Genomic DNA, 15,669 nt, shown 5'->3' with positions numbered 1-15,669 from the left:
TTAAATTTTCAAATTTATACTGACTTCTTTATCAGCCGGTATATATATATGCATTTTGCTCTTGGTCGCAGCGGACGTCCATGGCATCCGTTGAAGTTCGTTGTTGATACCTTTACTCAGCCGGCGCTTTCTAGGCAGCTGCGTTAACCACTGCACCACCCGAACACAGTGTCTGTTGCAAATGCTCGGACTATTTTGGCATGCTCCCCGGCCGACGCACATTCTCACTCAGAGCCACCTGTCTGCAGTGCCCACCCATATCCTCTATGCTCACTAATTTTAAATTCCTACTGGAGGTCGATCGTAAATGTGTACCCGCACTGAAGATTGTGGATTCATTGTCAATCGGGGCGAATCAGTTGTATGAACGCGGGGTGTCTGTTCTTTCGGACATATGCGGAAGGACAGACACCAAGCATTCATATAATGTGTGAAATGGAAATAGACTGCGCCGTTTTGGCGCCTCTAGCGGCGTACTGCGGTACTGTTGTGCGGGTATTTCCGTGTGCGTACGAGGACTGCATACAGGTACTTCCAGCCAAAAAAAAGTTGATTACCTAACTTATTTTTTCCCGCTGATAATTAAGACTTTACGACTGCCCTGGTAATAAGGTAGCAAGCTATTACGCGTTTCAAGAATACAGGTGGCGTGTTGCGCGCGGACGGCGAAATGTTCCCGGCTGCGCAGCTCGGCTCGCAATTAGCTCTCGCGCGGCTAGGAAGGGCGTTGTTTGGCTGCTGGGGACGGGATTGCCTTTGCTGGCGTCACGGCAGCACACTGGTGACCTAAAATATGCGTGCATGGCGATCAGCGCCCCAACCGGTCCCAGACTGCAACGGTTCTCCAACTAACGGGCGCCGCTTCGCTCCTTAACCCGCGGATCGCCGCGTCACCCGCAAAAAGGCCGGCACAGACTTTCCTTGATTGCCGCGCGCGTAACTTTCAGTCGCCAGGAGAATCAATTCCTTCCTCTTCTGGAAAGCCTTCGTAACACCTATCAAACGGTAGAGATATCTGTTTAGCGCCTCTTTCTGATCATTTCAGCATTCGAGCAAACTTTTTCTAACATATTTTGAGCTACGCAATTCGACTTTTCAACAGTAGCTGCTGCTAGCCTGTTAAATGGCTTATTTGTTGTTGTATCATATATTTATTGCAAAATATGAAGTGATTCTCTTTACCGATCGACTAAATTGGTAATAACAAATTCTTAATTAATTTTATTTCCTATCGTTATCAGAAAAAGAGGTCAGAAGACTATATGAAACTTACGGGAACAATGCTCTAAAAATTTTGGGCCAGTGATGAAAGGAGAAAAAATGTTCAAATGTATGTGAAATCTTATGGGACTCAACTGATAAGGTCATCAGTCCCTAAGCTTACAAACTACTTAACCTAAATTATCGCCGGCCTGGGTGGCCGAGCGGTTCTAGGCGCTACAGTCTGGGACCGCGCGACCGCTACGGTCGCAGGTTCGAATCCTGCCTCGGGCATGGATGTGTGTGATGTCCTTAGGTTAGTTTGGTTTAAGTAGTTCTGAGTTCTAGGGGACTGATGACCTCAGATGTTAAGTCCCATAGTGTTCACAGCCATTTGAACCATTTGAACCTAAATTATCCGAAGGACAAACACACACACCCATGCCCGAGGGATGACTCGAACCTCCGCCGGAACATGAAAGGAGATCTAGCTTACGAGGAGACCACCCGGAAATTCGACAAAAATATGGTTCAAATGGCGCTAAGCACTATGGGGCTTAGCATCTGAGGTCATCAGCCCCTAGACTTAAAACTGCTTAAACCTAACTAACCTAAGGACGTCACACACATCCATGCCCGAGGCAGGATTCGAACCTGCGACCGTAGCAGCCGCGTGGTTCCGGACTGGAGCGCCTAGAACCGCTTGGCCACAACGACCGGCGAAATTCGACAATTATAAAATTTTATATTTATGGCACGAGAAGTTCAGAACTCAATTTCTCATGGCATTTCGATACAACTTTCAAAAATCCCTGGTTTAAATCTTGCTAAGGTCTTTATTTACTTGTTTTTTTTTTGTTTTTTTTTCCTCGTTCAGTTCGATACCTACCTCATTTAAGTATAAAATCCTTTCTTCAAATGTAATGCTAATTAACACATATCGAATAATCCTTTTTTATGAAAAATGCATGTGTTTTGGTTTGCAATTACATACCGCATGCAAAATTCCGGCTCCCGTTGCAAATATAAATTCCAGTTATCGATATGTAATAAAATGGTCAATGAATTTGCGATTTACTAAATTTAAGCTACCTTTTATAAAATGCTGGTAATTAATAATTACACTATGTGATCCAAAGTATCCGGACATCCCCAAAAACTTGCGTTTTTCATATTAGTTGCATTGTGCTGCCACCTACTGCCAGGTACTCCATATCAGCGACCTCAGTAGTCATTAGACATCGTGAGAGAGCAGAATGGGGCGCTCCGCGGATCTCACGGACTTCGACCGTGGTCAGGTGATTGGGTGTCTCTTGTGTTATACGTGTGTACGCGAGGTTTCCACTTTCCTAAACATCCCTAGGTCCACTGTTTCCGATGTGATAGTGAAGTGGAAACGTGAAGGGATACGTACAGCACAAAAGCGTACAACCCGACCTCGTCTGTTGACTGACAGAGACCGCCGACAGTTGATGAGGGTCGTGCTGTGTAACAGACAGACATCTATCCAGACCATCGCACAGGAATTTCAAACTGCATAAGGATCCACTGTAAGTACTATGACAGTTAGGTGGGAGGTGAGAAAACTTGGATTTCATGGTCGAGCGGCTGCTCATAAACCACACGTCATGCTGGTAAATGCCAAACAACATCTCACTTGGTGCAAGGAGTGTAAACATTGGATAATTGAACAGTGGAAAAATGTTGTTTGGAGCGATGAACCATGGTACACAATGTGGTGATTTGATGGAAGGATGTGGGTATGGTGAATGACCGGTAAACGTCATCTGCCTGCATGTGTAGTGCCAACAGAAAAATTCGGAGGCGGTGGTGTTATGGTGTGGTCGTGTTTATCATGGAAGGGGCTTGCACCCCTTGTGGGTTTGCGTGGTGTTGTCACAGCACAGGCCTACGATGATTTGTTAAGCACTTTCTTGCTTCCCAGTGTTGAAGAGCAATTCGGGGATGGCGACTGCACCTTTCTACACGATCGAGCACCTGTTCATAATTCACGCCTTGTGGCGGAGTGATTACACGACAATGACATTCCTGTAATGGACTGGCCTGAACAGGGTCCTGACCCGAATCCTGTATAAAAACCTTTGGGATGTTTTGGAACGCCGACTTCGTGCTAGACCACACCGACCGACATCGATACCTCTCCTCAGTGCAGCACTCCGTGAATAGTGGCCTGCCATTCCTGAAGAAACTCTCCAGCACGTGATTGAGGGTGGAAGCTGTCATCAGGGCTAAGGGCGGGCCGACATCATATTGAATTCCAGTATTACCGATGGAGGGCGCCACGAATTGTAAGTCATTTTCAGCCAGGTGTCCTTTACCTTTTATCACATAGTGTACATTTTCATTGTATGCAATATGTAATCAGAAAAATGAAAAAGTGCATTTTCTGAACAAATTGATGATCAGCTATGTGTTAACTATATGTCTGACGAATTTTATTTTTAAATTATGTAGGTATCCAAATTCAACGAAAAAAATAAAACAAAAGAAGACCCTCCCAAGTTGTGAACTAGTGATACATTGACTACCAGTTGTCATTCTCCGACGCTTCTGAAGGAGCCACACGGCGCATGAGAGTATTGCCTTCTCTTTAGTGAATAAAGTCCCTCAGACTTTATCGAAATCGATTTCCTTGAGAATTTTTGAGAGTTTGATCCGGTTTCAGATATTAATATTTTAGTTTTGAACTTCACGTATCATAAATATAAAAAATTACAAAAATCTAACTGCCGGCTGGTCTACTTATTAGACATAAAGAAGATTCTACCAGAAGGCGAGATGATTGGTAGCAAAGATGAACAAAATGACTATAGTTTTACGAAGCTTTATTGAGCGTAGTCTGCTGCAAAACTTAAACTATTTGTATAGCTTCGCGCGCACTGCTCTATCTAGAGAGACAAGGAAGTAAGCCGGACCCGAATCAAACCCACGCGGTGGACTAACGACCGTTGATCAGGTACGCTGGCTGGCCTAAGTTGCCGTTTACCACGCAGGTTCAGGAAATTATTGGACTGATTGGTTCAAAATGGCTCTGAGCACTATGGGACTCAACTGCTGAGGTTATTAGTCCCCTAGAACTTAGAACTAGTTAAACCTAACTAACCTAAGGACATCACAAACATCCATGCCCGAGGCAGGATTCGAACCTGCGACCGTAGCGGTCTTGCGGTTCCAGACTGCAGCGCCTTTAACCGACTGGACTGATTCTCAATGTCCATCTCAGAAAGCGCGATACACAAGCAGATCAAGTACGATAACACACGGGACAAAGTTTACATGATTCACAGACAGATGGCTCCCACCACTCCTCCTTCCTACATTACGTTAACTGACGACTGTTGTAAAAGATGCGCACCCAGAAACAAACTTAATAAAAAAAAAGCTTTCCAAATCATGAAAACGACGAATCCGGTACAACGAGATAAACGTTAGGTGGCATATACTGCTGCAAAAGCTGACTTTACTAAGAACTGAAGCGAGAGCTGATAATTACATTTTCTTGCAAACTAAGGGTACATACCGAAGTGTGTACCAACCTCTCATATAGACTTTCACGCCGAGGATAAGTCTTGATGCATCGCTTTATAGGAAAGAAATATGAGTGAGTTGGTCACCAAACCGCCATGTGGACAGTACTGTGTATCTCATTCTCTTGTTGTTGTTATTGCTATAGTCTTCAGTCTGAAGACTGGTTTGATGTTGCTCTTCACGCTAGTCTATCCTATGCAAGCCTCTCCATCGCTGAATAACTACTGCTACCTACATTTATTTGTAATTGCTTTCTGCATTCATCCCTTGGTCTCCCTCTACACTTATTATCCCCCATTATCAAATTGACTGTTCATTGGTGCCTCTGGATGTATCCTATCAGCCGTTCTCTTCTTTCGGTCAATCTGTACATAAATTTCAATTTTCCCCAATTCGATTCAGTCCCTCTTCATTTTTGTTGCTCTGTCTACCCGTGCAATCTTCAGAATTCTTCTAGAGCACCACATATCAAAAGCTTCTATTCTCTTCTTGTCTGAATTGCTCATCGCCCACGTTACAGTTCCGCACAAAACTACCTCTATACAAATATCTTCAGAAAAGGTTTCCCATCGCTTAAATTTATGTTCTATGTGAGCAAATTTCCCTTCGTCAAAAACGCTATTCTTACTTGTGCCACTCTGTATTTTATACCCTCACTTCTCTGCCAGCATAAATTACTTTGCTGTCTAAACACGAAAAATCATCTTCTACTATTAGCGTCTCATTTCTTATTCTAATTCCCTTGGTTTCGCTTAATTTATTTCGGCCACGTTCCATTAACCCTGTTTTAATTTTGTTGACGTTCATCTTACAACTTCTCTCCAAGACGATATCAGCTGTGTTCAACTGCTCTTCCAAGGCTTTAGCCGTCTCTCGCAAAATTAAAATGCCATTGCCAGACCCGAAGGAACGTATTTCTTATGCATAAACTTCCATTTCCTGCCCAAATTTCTCCTTGGTTTCCTTTACCGCTTGGTCATTGTACAGATTGTTTAACATCAGGGACAGGCTACGACCTTGCCTCACTCCCTTCTCAACTTTCATGTCCTTCGACTTTTATAACTGTGGTCTGATTTCTGTACAAGTTGTAGATACACTCTCTCTTCTGTATTTTATTCCTGCTACCTTTCGAACTGCAAAAAGTGTATTTCAGTCAACAACGTCAAAAGACTTCGCGAAATATACGAATGCTCTAAAAGTAGATTTCCCCTTCTTCAGATCATCTTCTAAGGTAAGTCGTAGAGTCAGTATTTTCTCAGATGTATTTATATTTCTCTCCTAAATGATCTTCCCTCATGTCGGCTGTCTCCAGTTCTTCCATTCTTCTGTGCCAGTATTCTGCAGCAATGGCTTGTTAAAGCTACAGATCCGTAACATTCGCACTTGTCAGCACCTGGCGTCTTTGGAATTGCCATTATTACTGTCTAATATAAGTCTGAGGGTATTTCACCTGTATCATATCTTGCATACTTGGTTCAAGAGTTTTATTATGACAGATTCTTCCAAGGATCTGAATAATTATGTGGGAACGTTTTCTATCCCAAGGGTTTTCTTTCGGCTAACGTCTTTCAGTGCCTTGTCTAATTCTTCTCGCAGTATCAAATCTCCAATTTGATCGTCCTCTTCTATAATATTCCACAATTTCATTTCCCTTTTATATCCTTTTACATATACACCTTCCATCTTTCAGCTTTCCCTTCTATGTTTGATACTGCCTTGCCATATACGCTCTTAGCATTCGTATCGCTGCTTCACTTTTTTCCAAAGGTCTCTTTAGGAGGCGTTCATCTTTTTCAAAGCTGTGCCTACTTCTGCAGCCTTGCATTTGTCCTCTAACCATCATTCTTTGCATTTTTCATTTTATGTCAGTCTGTATACCAACTACCCTTCTGCCTGCTTCATCTGCTTCGTTTTCTGTATTTTCCCTTTTCATTGGTTAAATTCAATATCTTGTTTGTCGTTCATGAATACCTAATTGTATTTTTGCCTATTTGATCCTCTGCTCCCTTCAATAATTCAGCTCTGAAAGGTAACCATTAGTCCTGTACTGTGTTTCTCTCCCCTGTGTCAGTGACTCGTTGCTTAATGGTTCCTTTGGAACTCACGGCAACCTCTCGTTCTTTTAATTTACTACTTACAATGCCTACATATATGTGGTACGACGATATGTGCAAATGAACGTTCATTTCTGTTCGAGAACCTCTTCACCCTCTTACCACTCCTCCCGCCACCTCTAGCCACATCACAACACCCGCCCCATCCCACTCCCTGGCATGTGTACTGTCTAGCGTATGAGAACCTCTGTTATACGTAAGTCGACTCACTGCTGGATTTTACGTGACCGCGCCAACTTTCTCCTTCATCGTCTACGGTCTGCTTCTAATTCGCTTTCAACTGTGAGATGCAATTGCCAAAGTGCTAATCCTCCCTGGTATATTTTTGTGATGATTCCCTTTGCTTTCCCACATAACCTGCACACATCTGTGCAGCTGACGTAAGCCATTGTAGAATCCAGTTGTACCCTTCATTGATGGCAACACTTCCAGACACAGAATGACGTGATTAGCTGCAAGCCATTACAGCTCATATACGGGGGATGTGCCTGTTGTTGAGTAGCACAAGAAAACTTCTGCTAACGGCAACCACTTCGAAGGCAAGGAATGTTGATTTGAAAAGTGATGAACATTAGAACATAGGGTCACCACTGGGCTACACTTCGAAAAAGAAAATGTTGATCTGAAGCTGAAATGAGGATCTATTATTTCGAACCTCTGGCACGCGAAACATAAGCCTTTGAGAAATACCAGTTCAATAAAGGGCTGCACAAAAATCCTATTTGCACCGTAAGTTATTCCACACAACCTCCCACAATCCATATACCACCGAGAGAAACTTATTACTCACGAATAATAAACAACAAAATTTATAAGCAATATGTATCAACCGATCCCATTCTCTGCAACGAGAACACGCCTTTACTATCAGAGCCCGGCAAGCAAGTGACAGAAGCTGCGATTCATTCTCCCTGAAATTCAAAAAGAAACTTAAAATTTGCCAGTCAGCGAAAATTATTCTCCTTCCGGAAGTTTCTAAACATTTATGTGACTAACAAGCTGTAATGTAATGAAACTGATACTGCCGTCTTGTAATGGCTAACGAGGGAAGCGCGAATCGTATTTTCAACCAATGTGATCTAATTTCATATACTGTATGTGTAGTGCTTCTCATTAAAACTACGATCCCGTGAAGGCGACATGCAATAGACATGAAACTGGCATGAACTTGGATATGCATATGCTCAACATTTCAGCCCAATAGCACAAAAAAGGTCGGAGTAACGTTATCTACAATCTGCATGTAAGGAAATACTACACAGCTGGTCTCTCATTCAGAAATCGCGTTTGAATGTTATTTGTTTGTGAGATGACGGTGTTTTGCCTTTTGCAAGAAGGAGAAACGAGTACCACCATGTGTCGGAGTTCCGCAGGATCGTGGACCATTACACAGCAGATAACAGTTTTCGAAACACATCAAGAAAAGTTTTGCATCACCCTGGTTCCCAGAACTCCTGAAGATAGACGTTGACTGTGGGTATTGTGTCACAGACACAGTCCCTTTGACTGTTCAGATATGTCACTAAAACCGCCCAAAGATGTAAACAAACATGCATCAGCAGCGCCTATTAGACGGAGGAGGGGCTGATGACCTCATAAGTTAAGCCCCATAGCGCTCAGAGCCAAGACGGACGAGGTCCGACAGCCAATCAGTTCCAGTCATTTCATCAGGAAGGAGGCACACGGCCCGTGTTGTCTGTAGTTCAACCATACCTAAACGGTCAATACCGCGATTCGATCGCGTCCGCATTGTTACTTTGTGCCAGGGAGGGCTCTCAACAAGGGAAGTGTCCATACGTCTCAGAGTGAACCATAGCGATGTTGTTCGGACATGGAGATACAGAGAGACAGGAACTGTCTGTGACATGCCTCATTCAGGCCGCCCTAGGGCGGATAACGCAAGATCGCATGTTGCCCCTACTCTCGTCATATACTTCCACACCGAGAGTGTTCGACTGTTACCCTGGCCAGCGCGTTCTCCAGATCTCTTGCCCTCTAAAAGCATCTGGTCACGGGTTGCCGAGATAAATACATGCCACAACTCGCCAGTAACAACGACAGATGAACTCTGGGACAGAACTGAAGCGGCGTGTGATGACGAACATGTATCTGTCAACCAAGCTCTGTTCGGCTCGCTGTCCAGCCGGGTTGGAACCATTGTTGCTGCCAGAGATGGCAAGTGTGTGTAGCAAATGTCACACCCTGTACAACCCCTATCACCTACAAATTTAATTATTTACTGAAACTTCCTGGCATATTATAACTGTGTGCCAGACCGTGACTCGAACCTGAGACCTCTGTCTTTCACGGGCAAGTGCTCGGCCGACTAAGCTATCCAAGCGCGACTGACGACCCGTCCTCACAACTTTACTTCGGACATTATCTCATCTCCCCTTATTTATGTACTTTTCCTACTACACTGTAAATGCACAATACGTAAAATTTCGTTGAAGCTGAAGTTAAAATCTTCTAGGTTGTTAGGTCAAATCATATTTCTTCAAACAATTGACTTCTCGACTTCTCTGCTGGGATCTTCTTCAGGATCGTTTGGGTCCACTGTAGATTGAGCACTGTATGAGTGCTGGCTAAGGAAACAAACCCCGCGCGTGATTAGCCGAGCGGTCAGAGGCGCTGCAGTCATGGACTGTGCGGCTGGTCCCAGCGGAGGTTCGAGTCCTCCCTCGGGCATGGGTGTGTGTGTTTGTCCTTAGAATAATTTAGGTTAAGTAGTGTGTAAGCTAAGGGACTGATAACCTTAGCAGTTAAGTCCCATAAGATTTCACACACATTTGGACATTTTTTTTTAAGGAAACAAACATTTAAAGAAGAAAAGTCCGAGAAGCGCTTGAAATTTCTAAGAACGCATGTAACTTCAATAGAGAGGACGGCTATAGGCTTCAGGCATCGTGATTCCCCGCCATTAACGAAATGAATATGCGGCTGTGACGTGCGAACAGTACAAACAACGCCCTGGATGCCAACTCTGCGGGCAATAACACTCCCCCTCTCATGCTCTGTCTGTTTCGCTTCTATCCAATGACGTGGGGCTATCAATAGCAGCAGGAGGAATTTTAATCAATAATTCTTCTACACCATAAATGCGGGAAAGATCCATTTCTGACCAGTGACTTTGGCCCACAAGTGGCAGCCACAGGAGTTTCAGCCAATAACCCCCTTCTTCGACATTAGCGGGAGAAAACTTATTTTACTATCCATTGACGATGGCCCACCAATTGTAGTCTAAGGCTATTTACCCAACAGTACGTCCTCTCCGACGCAAACGCGGGAGAACTTCCCTTTATAAGAGAAAGCGACACTGGCACCTGACAGAACTCAGTCTACAAAGAAAAAAGTGTGTGAAATCGTATGGGACTTAACTGCTAAGGTCATCAGTCCCTAAGCTTACACACTACTTAATCTAAATTATCCTAAGCATAAACACACACACCCATGCCCGAGGGAGGACTCGAACCTCCGCCGGGAGCAGCCGCACCGTCAATGACTGCAGCGCCCCAGACCGCTCGGCTAGTCCCGCGCGGCCTCAGTCTACAGTGGACACCACAAGACCCTGAAGAAGATCCCAGTAGAGGGGTCGAAACATTGATTGCTTGGAGAAATATGACACGGCCTAACAACCTAGAATATTTTAACCGCCAGGAAAGCCTGTAGACTTACATAAAATTTCGTTATTTGCAGTTCTTTATGGTGTGATTTTAAGGACCAGTGGCGTATGTATTAATAGAGCTCTAAACTATGCAATTTTCTATCAGAGTTCACAGCTCGTGGTCCAGTGCTCAATGAACATCGCTTCACGTGCGTGTCCTTCCGGTGTTTGGTGACTGACGCAGAAGATCTTAGCTTGTTGCCTCCGTTTCTAACCTGATGTGATTGACTCTCTGTTTCTTCTGTGTCCAGATGACTATTACTTTCCCTTCGGCAAACACCATGCGCTTGAATGGTTCAAGGGAATGACAGTCGACTATATCTTCGGCGAAGGGGAGAAAGTGGAGCTTGATTACTGGTGGTACCGTACGCATTTTGTAAATTATTCATGCAGTATTTTTGTATTCCCCTCCCCCCTTCTCCCTAGTTGGGGAGTGCCACGCAGAGTGTAACGTGCCGTGCAGTATCACATCTAAGACGCAATTACCTGAACTGCAAACAGTGCGAAAGGAAATCAATTGGCTGATTCAAGGAGCTCTGTGTTCATTCAGGCATTAGCAGTGGAGCATGAGTCTGTTGTAGATATTTTAGACAGCATTATTGAAAACAGAAAATGTCACCGGCAGTGAACAAGAAAATTCCAATTGTACTATCTCTTGAAGAAAGATTCTTTTAACTGAAGTAGCGGAAATAATATACAAAGTTATTTTAGTTTACGCTTTGAATCATACTTTTATTGTAATGCTCTGTTTTACGAGTATAATATTTTCATTTCTGTAAATTAACTAATTATAATCATGTAATTAAAAAATAAATAAAAACAAATTATAGATCCGTGGAGCCTATCGCCTTGGAAGAATTTTTGGGAATAGTTAGGAGCAACGCCTGAAGAGGGTTGTTCACGTTTTTATGAAAGGGTTAAACGGGCCGTGCCAAGTAGGGGTAGATTTGATTTATGTTTCTTTTGTTTTTGGAGATTAAACTTAGGTAGGTAAGGAGATACGTCCACGATCCCCTAAAAAAAGGGGGGGAAGGGGTAACGTCTTTGATTTAAAAAAAAATACCGGGTCGGAGATTTTCATCGCTCGGGGATTGTACGTTTGCTTTGTCCTCTTCATTTCATCTCATCGTCGTCACTGGCAAGGCGCAGAAATAGCAACAAATAAAGATTTCCAGGCGGCTGAGTAACCATAGACGGGGTCTCCTGATCAATAATACCTTACGCTCATTTCATTTTCCATCCAGACACAGGAAGTCAATGACAGTTGTATTTGATCTCATATTCCTTCAAACAATCGACTTTTCGACTTCTTTGCTGCGATGGCGCGAAAGCGTTGTGGAGGTGATAGATAAACTCCAGTGGAATTTTCTGCAAGAGAGACGCTCAGTAGCTCGATACGGGCTTTTGTTGAAGTTTCGAGAACATACCTTCACCGAGGAGTCAAAAAAAAAAAAAAAAAAAAAAAAAAAGAAAGAAAGAAAATGGTTCAAATGGCTCTGAGCACTATTGGACTTCTGAGGTCATCAGTCCCCTAGAACTTAAAACAACTTAAACCTAACTAACATAAGGGCATCACACACATCCATGCCCGAGGCAGGATTCGGACCTGCGACCGTAGCAGTCGCGCGGTTCCAGACTGTAACGCCTAGAACAGCTCGGCCACCCCGGCCGGCTCACCGAGGAGTCAAGCAGTATATTGCTCCCTCCTACGTATATTTCGCGAAGAGACCATGAGGATAAAATCAGAGAGACTAGAGCCCACACAGAAGCATACCGACAATCTTTCTTTTCACGAACAATACGAGACAGGAATAGAAGGGAGAACCGATAGAGGTACTCAAGGTACCCTCCGCCACACACCTTCAGGTGGCTTGCGGAGTATGGATGTAGATGTGTAGATGTAGATGTAGGCGTCTGTGCTTGGGACAGGAGAGCCCCCGTCATCCTGATGAGAAGAACTCGCTGTTTTCAACTACCACAGAGAAAAAATCTAACGGACGGTAGTGATACTGAACTCCCCTAAGCCAAATATTGGTTCCTACAACAAACTGTTACCAAAGGCAACTAAACAGTTCTCTTACTGGGATACAATTTCAAGTGATTCATCAACAAACGACATGCTCAACGGAGTATGACCAACGTCGAGTCCCACCGTTTTCCTCGATTGCTTCATTAATGATTTCAGATGACTGCTTGCTGGAAGAAAGTCGTAAATATATAATTGCCATGTCCAATTGAACATGGAGCCGGCGATCCTCGCTGATATACCAGTTATCGACATGACGTCCGAAGGAAGCGTATCCCGTGACTCAAGTTTACTGCTTTGCACAAGCCTCTGAAACATTCTAGTCAAAACATAGCGTTTACTGTTGGTTACTCTAGTACCTCCACATTCTTCGGGTTGTAAGCCATCGACTACCACAGGGATCAGCCACGTAACGTATTTCATACCACCTGCAGAACTTCTGCATTGACGGGTGTCTAGTCGGACGCAGGTCCGTTATGAGCAGTCTCGTTGTGCAGCAAGCAATCAACATTCGTCCTTATCTCACCGTCTATGTCAAAGTCGTCACGATTTACCAGTCACTCTGTCGTTTACTGCGCAATAAATTTGTCACCACTGTACTTCAAAGTCCCACTGAGCCAAGTAGTCGTAGTAGTTCAGTACGAAGACTGTGATATCTCGTGTAAATGTTTTAATAGCTGCATAACTACTCCACGCTACGTGAATTTGCACTTGCTCACTTTAATCAAGTCTTGGACTTCCTCATCTATTTTTACGACCCACACTTCTCTCCATGGTCAAATTAACTGTTTCATGATGATTCAGGATATGTTCTATTAACGTATCACTTATGCCAGAAAAACCTACACCTCTTCATTATCTATCAGTCTAATCGTCAACCATGTTCTGCAGCATCACATTTCAAAAGCTTCTGTCCTCTACTTATCTGTAATGTTTATTCGCCACGTCTCACTTCCACGTCAGCTTACACTTCAAGAAAAGGCTTCAAAACACTGAAACTTCCATTCAATGTTAACATGTTTCTTTTGTTTTTCAGTAATTTTTCGTTGGTTTAGCCGTTCTGCATTTATATTCTCTTTATTTCTGCCAACGGCAGTTATTTTCAGCCAACATACAAATACTCATCTACTGCTTTAGCGTCTCATTTCCTGATCTAATTCCCTCATTACCTCCTGATTTAATTAGACGATGCACCAATACCCTTTACTCATTTTTGTTTAAAGTTTATTTTTTAACAATATTTCAAGACACTGGTATGCTCCTTTCAATTGATCGTTCAAGTTCTTTAACATCCCTGACAGTTTACTATGTCGTCAGTAAATCTTAAAAATTTTATGTCGTCTCCCTGAATTTTAATTCCATTTTCAAATTTCTCCTTACTGAAAAATTACTGTCTTCAGTGTAAATTTATCTAACTGTTTTATATTCAGCATCCTCAATTTCATGCTATTGTCTTTTCAGTAACCACTAAACTTAAACATGTTTTTACGGACTGGATGCGCTGTCCTCATTCATCTTGTGTTTCAGACGGTGCCTATACTGTCGTGGAATTTTTTTAATAAATAGAATAAAATATCGTCTTCTCCAGACTTGCGTGTGTTAATTATTTTTCTTTTCTACAATTTTGTATGTCTATATTCGTCTATTCAATAGCTGACACCTCAGAAATTTTCATTAGTGCTTCTCATTCACCTGCACTACCGTCCAAGGAGATCGCAATCTTTCCTGCCCTCAAAGCAGTATTATGTGAGGAAAAAGAAAAAAAGTCGATGATAGCAGCTGTTATAAGAACAGTTGTTGCTGTTATTTATAAATAATAAAGTTTGTGACATATGAAAATTGTATGCCGGATCGTATCATCAAACCGGAACCATGCGTTTCACCGGCAGCGCTTTGCGGTCCGAGCTATCCACCCACGGCTCAAGACCCTCCCACAAACCCTCACTTCTGCCAGATCCTCTCTCCTATTATCCAAGCTGCTCAGGCCTCTCTCCATATCTTCCGGATAATCACTCCTGGAAAAAAAGATCGGGTGCGATGTGAGTCGTGCCTGTACAGTTCAAACACTAATAACATTAACAGCAAAAGTTAAGGTGCCGGGATCGAGTTCCGATCTTGCAAACAGTTTATTCTCTCAGAAAGTTCCAAAACTGCAAACAGTCAGCTGCAGAGTGAAAGACTCGTAAGTGAATAATAGTATTTCTCTAAACGCATTATTAGGTGATATATACTCGCGAACGATTAAACGAGAGATAGTTGCCTGTTGAAGAGACAGAATTTTTGTCGCCACGACAAATGGAGTAGTCACGTGACTGGAAGTCGTCCGATGACCGGCTGGCTGCTGAAGTGACAGTTGAAGGATGCACCATATCACGACATTCGATTGCGTCATTTGAGTGCATGGAGATCCAACGTAGCCCCCCCGCCCCCCCCCCCCCCTCTTCCTTCTGCGAGAGACACTTTAACTCCATTCTGTGCAGCCACCGGTCGAATTGTAAATCATACGTATTTCTTGATTGATCGTAATATCGTACATATCTGGTCCACGGCGTGCAGAAAATTACACGTCACTTGTATGTCGCAGAACAACAACCAAAACGACGTCCTTGTTATGACGTTCAGAAGTCACCACACCACATGTTTCCTCCGTTGACCGGAGTTCGGAAGGAAAAGGAATTAGCACAGGTGCAGAAATATCGTCACTGGACGGTCGAAGTAGGAATAAATCGCCTGCCCTGATTAGTTGTAGCATTTGTCGTAGCACTCTTAAACTGACGCTGATGGCGGGGTAAGTTTCCGAAAAATACGAGATGATGGATTTCGCTTGCCGACTGAGAAGGTGTTGGAGGAATTCTAGTGAGGGTGACATTCAAACGGGATGAAATGGGACCCTTGATGGTATCCAATACTTTCTGGGGCGAGAGATACATGGACCTACCGTCCAGACATGTGGATCCGTTTGTTTGCTTACAGCGATCTGCATCAACAGTAAGAAAATTCATTACAGCAGCTAAATCTACGTGACTTCCATGCAGTTCACGCTAAAGTGCCCGGAAGAGGTATCTTCCAACCACATGCAGATTATTTCTCTACTATTCCTCTCTCTAACAGCGTGT

General features: G+C 43.4%; 1 protein-coding gene across 1 annotated transcript in view; it reads left to right on the top strand.

Annotated features, from left to right (window-relative positions):
• Nucleotides 1–15,669, top strand: part of LOC126484205 (uncharacterized) — a 369,533-nt gene that overhangs the window by 21,742 nt on the left and 332,122 nt on the right. The window lies entirely within an intron of this gene.

This window comes from Schistocerca serialis, chromosome 6 (assembly GCF_023864345.2).
Source record: "Schistocerca serialis cubense isolate TAMUIC-IGC-003099 chromosome 6, iqSchSeri2.2, whole genome shotgun sequence".
Taxonomy (NCBI): Eukaryota; Metazoa; Arthropoda; class Insecta; order Orthoptera; family Acrididae; genus Schistocerca; species Schistocerca serialis.
This window is presented reverse-complemented; position numbering and strand designations above follow the sequence as displayed.